This window comes from Arachis hypogaea, chromosome 17 (genome assembly GCF_003086295.3).
Source record: "Arachis hypogaea cultivar Tifrunner chromosome 17, arahy.Tifrunner.gnm2.J5K5, whole genome shotgun sequence".
NCBI classification, from domain to species: Eukaryota; Viridiplantae; Streptophyta; class Magnoliopsida; order Fabales; family Fabaceae; genus Arachis; species Arachis hypogaea.
The window spans coordinates 35335485-35341674 of record NC_092052.1 but is presented as its reverse complement, the minus strand read 5'-3'; the positions used below and the strand labels follow the sequence as shown (position 1 = coordinate 35341674).

The 6190-nt window shown below is 36.2% G+C and overlaps 1 non-coding gene across 1 annotated transcript; it reads right to left on the bottom strand.

Moving 5' to 3' along the window:
• Nucleotides 1–5809: 5809 nt before the first annotated feature.
• LOC112768836 (small nucleolar RNA R71) lies at nucleotides 5810–5917 on the bottom strand. Its single transcript, XR_003186220.1, has one exon. It is a non-coding gene; the product is annotated as a small nucleolar RNA R71 (small nucleolar RNA).
• Between the last annotated feature and the right edge of the window lie 273 nt (nucleotides 5918–6190).

The window sequence follows — 6190 nt, the reverse complement described above, 5'->3', positions numbered from 1 at the left end:
GGCCATCATGATCCATAGCATCATGATTGGAGAAGAGGTGGAAGTTCATGAGATTATATCTCAAGAACTCTACAAGGTGGCTGACAAGTCCTCCACTATGGCAAGGTTAGCCTTTCCTCACCTCATTTGCCACCTATGCAATTCGGCTGGGATTGACATAGAGGGAGATATCCTCATTAAAGAGGACAAGCCCATCACTAAGAAAAAGATGGAGCAAGCAAGAGAGCCCAATCATGGAGCTCAAGAGGCGCAAGAAGCTCATTTCCATGAGATCCCGGAGATGCCTCAAATCAACACCTCCCTAGGAGAATAGAGTTCCAATATGGGACAACTAAGGGTGGAACATCAAGAGCACTCCATCATGCTTCATGAAATAAGAGAAGATCAAAAAGCAATGAGGGAGGAGCAACAAAGACAAGGAAGAGACATAGAAGAGCTCAAGGACATCATTGGTTCCTCAAGAAGGAAACGCCACCATCACTAAGGTGGATTCATTCCTTGTTCTTAATTCTTCTATTTTTCGTTTTCTATGTTATGTGCTTATCTATGTTTGTGTCTTCATTACATGATCATTAGTAGTTAGTAACTTTGTCTTAAAGTTATAAATGTCCTATGAATCCATCACCTCTCTTAAATGAAAAATATTTTAATTCAAAAGAACAAGAAGTACATGAGTTTCGAATTTATCCTTGAACTTAGTTTAATTATATTGATGTGGTGACAATGTTTCTTGTTTTCTGAATGTATGCTTGAACAGTGCATATGTCTTTTGAAGTTGTTGTTTAAGAATGTTAAATATGTTGGCTCTTGAAAGAATGATGACTAGGAGACATGTTATTTGATAATCTGAAAAATCATAAAAATAATTCTTGAAGCAAGAAAAAGCAGCAAAGAACAAAGCTTGCAGAAAAAAAATTTAGGCGAAAAAAAAATATAGAAAGAAAAAAAAAAGCAAGCAGAAAAAACCAAAATCTCTTAAAACCAAGAGGCAAGAGCAATAAAAAGGATCCCAAGGCTTTGAGCATCAGTGGATAGGAGGGCCAAAAAGGAATAAAATCCTGGTCTAAGCGGCTAAACCAAGCTGTCCCTAACCATGTGCTTGTGGTGTGTAGGTGTCAAGTGAAAACTTGAGACTGAGCGGTTAAAGTCAAGGTCCAAAGCAAAAAAAGAGTGTGCTTAAGAACCCTGGACACCTCTAATTGGGGACTTTAGCAAAGCTGAGTCACAATCTGAAAAGGTTCACCCAAATTATATGTCTGTGGCATTTATGTATCCGGTGGTAATACTAGAAAACAAAGTGCTTAGGGCCACGGCCAAGACTCATAAAGAAGCTGTGTTCAAGAATCATCATACTGAACTAGGAGAGTCAATAACACTATTCGAAATCTGAAGTTCCTATAGATGCCAATCATTCTGAACCTCAATGGATAAAGTGAGATGCCAAAACTATTCAAGAGGCAAAAAGCTATAAGTCCCGCTCATATGATTGGAGCTATGTTTCATTGATAGTTTGGAATTTATAATATATTCTCTTCTTTTTATCCTATTTGATTTTCAGTTGCTTGGGGACAAGCAACAATTTAAGTTTGGTGTTGTGATGAGCGGATAATTTATACGCTTTTTGGCATTGTTTTTAGTATGTTTTTAGTAGGATCTAGTTACTTTTAGGGATGTTTTCATTAGTTTTTATGTTAAATTCATATTTCTGGACTTTACTATGAGTTTGTGTGTTTTTCTGTGATTTTAGGTATTTTCTGGCTGAAATTGAGGGACTTGAGCAGAAATCAGATTTAGAGGTTGAAGAAGGACTGCTGATGCTGTTGGATTCTGACCTCCCTGCACTCAAAGTGGATTTTCTGGAGCTACAGAACTCGAAATGGCGTGCTTCTAATTGCGTTGGAAAGTAGTCATCCATGGATTTCCAGCAATATATAATAGTCCATACTTTGGCCAAGAATAGACGATGTAAACTGGCGTTCAATGCCAGCTTTCTACCCAAATCTGGCGTCCAGCGCCAGAAAAGGAGCCAAAACCAGAGTTGAACGCCCAAACTGGCACAAAAGCTGGCGTTCAACTCCAAGAAGGACCTCTACACGTGCAATACTCAGGCTCAGCCCAAACACACACCAAGTGGGCCCAGGAAGTGGATTTATGCATCAATTACTTACTCATGTAAACCCTAGTAGCTAGTTTATTATAAATAGGACCTTTTACTATTGTATTAGGTATCTTTGATCAGTTGTATACCATCTCTGAACGCATAGTTCTTAGACCATGGGGGCTGGCCTCTCGGCCATGCCTGGACCTTTCACTTATGTATTTTCAACGGTAGAGTTTCTACACTCCATAGATTAAGGTGTGGAGCTCTGCTGTTCCTTAAAGATTAATGCAAAGTACTACTGTTTTCTATTCAATTCATCTTATTTCGCTTCTAATATATCCATTCGCACCCAAGAACGTGATGAAGGTGATGATTATGTGTGACGCTCATCACCATTCTCCCCTATGAACACGTGCCTGACAAACACTTCCGTTCTACATGAAATAAGCTAGAATGAATATCTCTTAGATCTCCCAACCAGAATCTTCGTGGCGTAAGCTAGAATGATAGCGGCATTCAAGAGAATCCGGAAGGTCTAAACCTTGTCTGTGGTATTCCGAGTAGGATTCAATGATTGAATGACTGTGACGAGCTTAAAACTCGCGAGTGCTGGGCGTTAGTGACAGACGCAAAAGGAGGGTGAATCCTATTCCAGCATGATCGAGAACTGACAGATGATTAGCCGTGCTGTGACAGAGCATGTGAGCATATTTTTCACTGAGAGGAGGGGATGTAGCCACTGACAACGGTGATGCCCTTGCATAAAGCCAGCCATGGAAAGGAGTAAGACTGATTGGATGAAGATAGCAGGAAAGCAGGGGTTCAGAGGAACGAAAAGCATCTCCATTCGCTTATCTGAAATTCCTACCAATGATTTACATAAGTACCTCTATCCCTATTCTATTAATTATCATTCGAAAACACCATTATCAATTTATATCTGCCTGACTGAGATTTGCAAGGTGACCATAGCTTGCTTCATACCAACAATCTCCGTGGGATTCGACCCTTACTCACGTAAGGTATTACTTGGACGACCCAGTGCACTTGCTGGTTAGTTGTATTGAAGTTGTGAACCATGGTATTGGCACCATGTTCTTGGCGCCATTGCCAGGGAAAGAAAGAGCCATGAATTTTACATAATTAAAGTGTAATCACGATTGCGCGTACCAAGTTGCTCACGTTGCCAGGGATTGTTTGAGCCTGGACATCACAACTTCGTGCACCAAGTTTTTGGCGCCGTTACCGGGGATTGTTTGAGTTTGGACAACTGACGGTTCATCTTGTTGCTCAGATTAGGTAATTTTCTTTTCATTTTGTTTTCAAAAAAATCTTTCAAAAATATTTTCAAAAATCTCTCATCTGTTTTCGAAAAAAAAAATAAAAATGTTTTCAAAAATTTTATTCAAGATTTTTAAGAATGAATTCTAGTGTTTCATGAAGCATGTGAAGCCTGGCTGGCTGTAAAGCCATGTCTAAATTCTTTTGGACTGAGGCTTCCAAACCATCAGAGGTAAGTTACATACTTGATAAATGATGAGCATCAATTTGTTATCAAGAGCAATATACTCTGGTGTTAAATGCTGAAGCTTGGCTGGCCATTGGCCATGTCTAGTGTTTTGGACTGGAGCTTTCTTTGAAAGCTTGGCTGGCTAGTGAGCCATGTCTAATTCCTGGACTGAAGCTTTAGACTAAGAATGCAAGATTCCTGGAATTCATATAAAAAATTTTGGAATCCTGATTTTCCCTTTTCAATAAATTTTCGAAAAAAATCCAAAAAAATTAGAAAATCATAAAAATCAAAAATATTTTTCTGTGTCTTGTTTAAGTCTTGAGTCTTGAGTCATGTTATAAGTTTGGTGTCAATTGTATATGCATCCTGCATTTTTTTCGAAAATTTCATGCATTCATAGTGTTCTTCATGATCTTCAAGTTGTTCTTGGTAAGTCTTCTTGTTTGATCTTGATGATTTTTTGTTTTGTGTCTTTTCATGTTTATCATATGCATTCTTGAATTCTTAGTTCCTAAGCATTAAAGAATTCTAAGTTTGGTGTCTTACATGTTTTCTTTGCATCAAAAATTTTTCAAAAATATGTTCTTGATGTTCATCTTGACATTCAAAGTGTTCTTGATGTTCATCTTGACACTCATATCATTCATGCATGCATTCATTGTTTTGATCTAAAAATTTCATGCATTGCATCATTTTTCTTGTTTTTCCTTTGCATCATAAAAATTCAAAAATCAAAAAAATATCTTTCCCTTTTTCTCTCATCAAATTCGAAAATTTGATTTGACTTTTTCAAAAATTTTTAAAATCAAGTTGTTTCTTATGAGTCAAATCAAATTTTCAATTTGAAAATCTTATCTTTTTCAAAATCTTTTTCAAAAATCAAATCTTTTTCAAAATTCTTAGTTATTTTCGAAAATTCCAAAAATATTTTTTCAAAAATCTTTTTCTTATTTTTATATCAAATTTTCGAAAATGACATAATCAATTAATGTTTTGATTCAAAAATTTGAAGTTTGTTACTTGCTTGTTAAGAAAGATTCAAACTTTAAGTTCTAGAATCATATCTTGTGATTTCTTATGAATCAAGTCATTAATTGAGATTTTAAAAATCAAATCTTTTTCAAAATTAGTTTCTAAAATATCTTCTTATCTTATCTTTTTCAAAAATATCTTTTCAAAATATCTTTTCTAACTTCCTAACTTCTTATCTTTTCAAAATTTGTTTCAACTAACTAACTAACTTTTTGTTTGTTTCTTAACTTTTTCAAAACTACCTAACTAACTCTCTCTCTAATTTTCGAAAATATCTTCCCTCTTTTTCAAAAATTTCTTTTTAATTAACTAATTATTCTTATTTTTTATTTTTGATTTTAAAAATTTTCGAAAATTACTAACATTTTTCAAAAACCATTTTCGAAAATCACTAACTCTTTTTCAAAAAAAAATATTTTCAAAAATTCTCCCTCTCCCATCTCATTCTATTTATTCATTCATATCCTAACATCTCATCTCACATCTCTGCCATCCTCACAGTTGTGTTTCTTCCATTATATTACATTCTTTGTCTCCCCCTCTTCTTCTACTCACACAGGGATCCCTATACTGTGGTATAAAGGATCTCTATTATTATTATTATTTTTCTGTGCCTTCTTCTTTGTCATATGAGCAGGAGTAAGGATAAGAACATTCTTGTGGAAGCAGATCCAGAACCTGAAAGGAATCTGAAGAAAAAATTAAGAGAAGCTAAAATACAACAATCCAGAGATAACCTTTCAGAAATTTTTGAACAGGAGAAGGAGATGGCAGCCGAAAATAATAATAATGTAAGGAAGATGCTTGGTGACTTCACTGCACCTAATTCCAATTTACATGGAAGAAGCATCTCCATTCCTGCCATTGGAGCAAACAACTTTGAGCTGAAACCTCAATGAGTTTCTCTGATGCAGCAGAACTGCAAGTTTCATGGACTTCCATCTGAAGATCCTTTTCAGTTCTTAACTGAATTCTTGCAGATATGTGATACTGTTAAGACTAATGGAGTAGATCCTGAAGTCTACAGGCTCATGCTTTTCCCTTTTGCTGTAAGAGACAGAGCTAGATTATGGTTGGATTCTCAACCCAAAGACAGCCTGAACTCTTGGGATAAGCTGGTCACGGCTTTCTTAGCCAAGTACTTTCCTCCTCAAAAGCTGAGCAAGCTTAGAGCTGATGTTCAAACCTTCAAACAGAAAGAAGGTGAATCCCTCTATGAAGCTTGGGAAAGATACAAACAGTTGACCAAAAAGTGTCCTTCTGACATGCTTTCAGAATGGACCATCCTGGATATATTCTATGATGGTTTATCTGAGCTATCAAAGATGTCACTGGACACTTCTGCAGGTGGATCCATTCACCTAAAGAAAACGCCTGCAAAAGCTTAAGAACTCATTGACATGGTTGCTAATAACCAGTTCATGTACACTTCTGAAAGGAATCCTGTGAGTAATGGGACGCCTATGAAGAAGGGAGTTCTTGAAGTTGATACTCTGAATGCCATATTGGCTCAGAATAAAATATTGACTCAGCAAGTCAATATG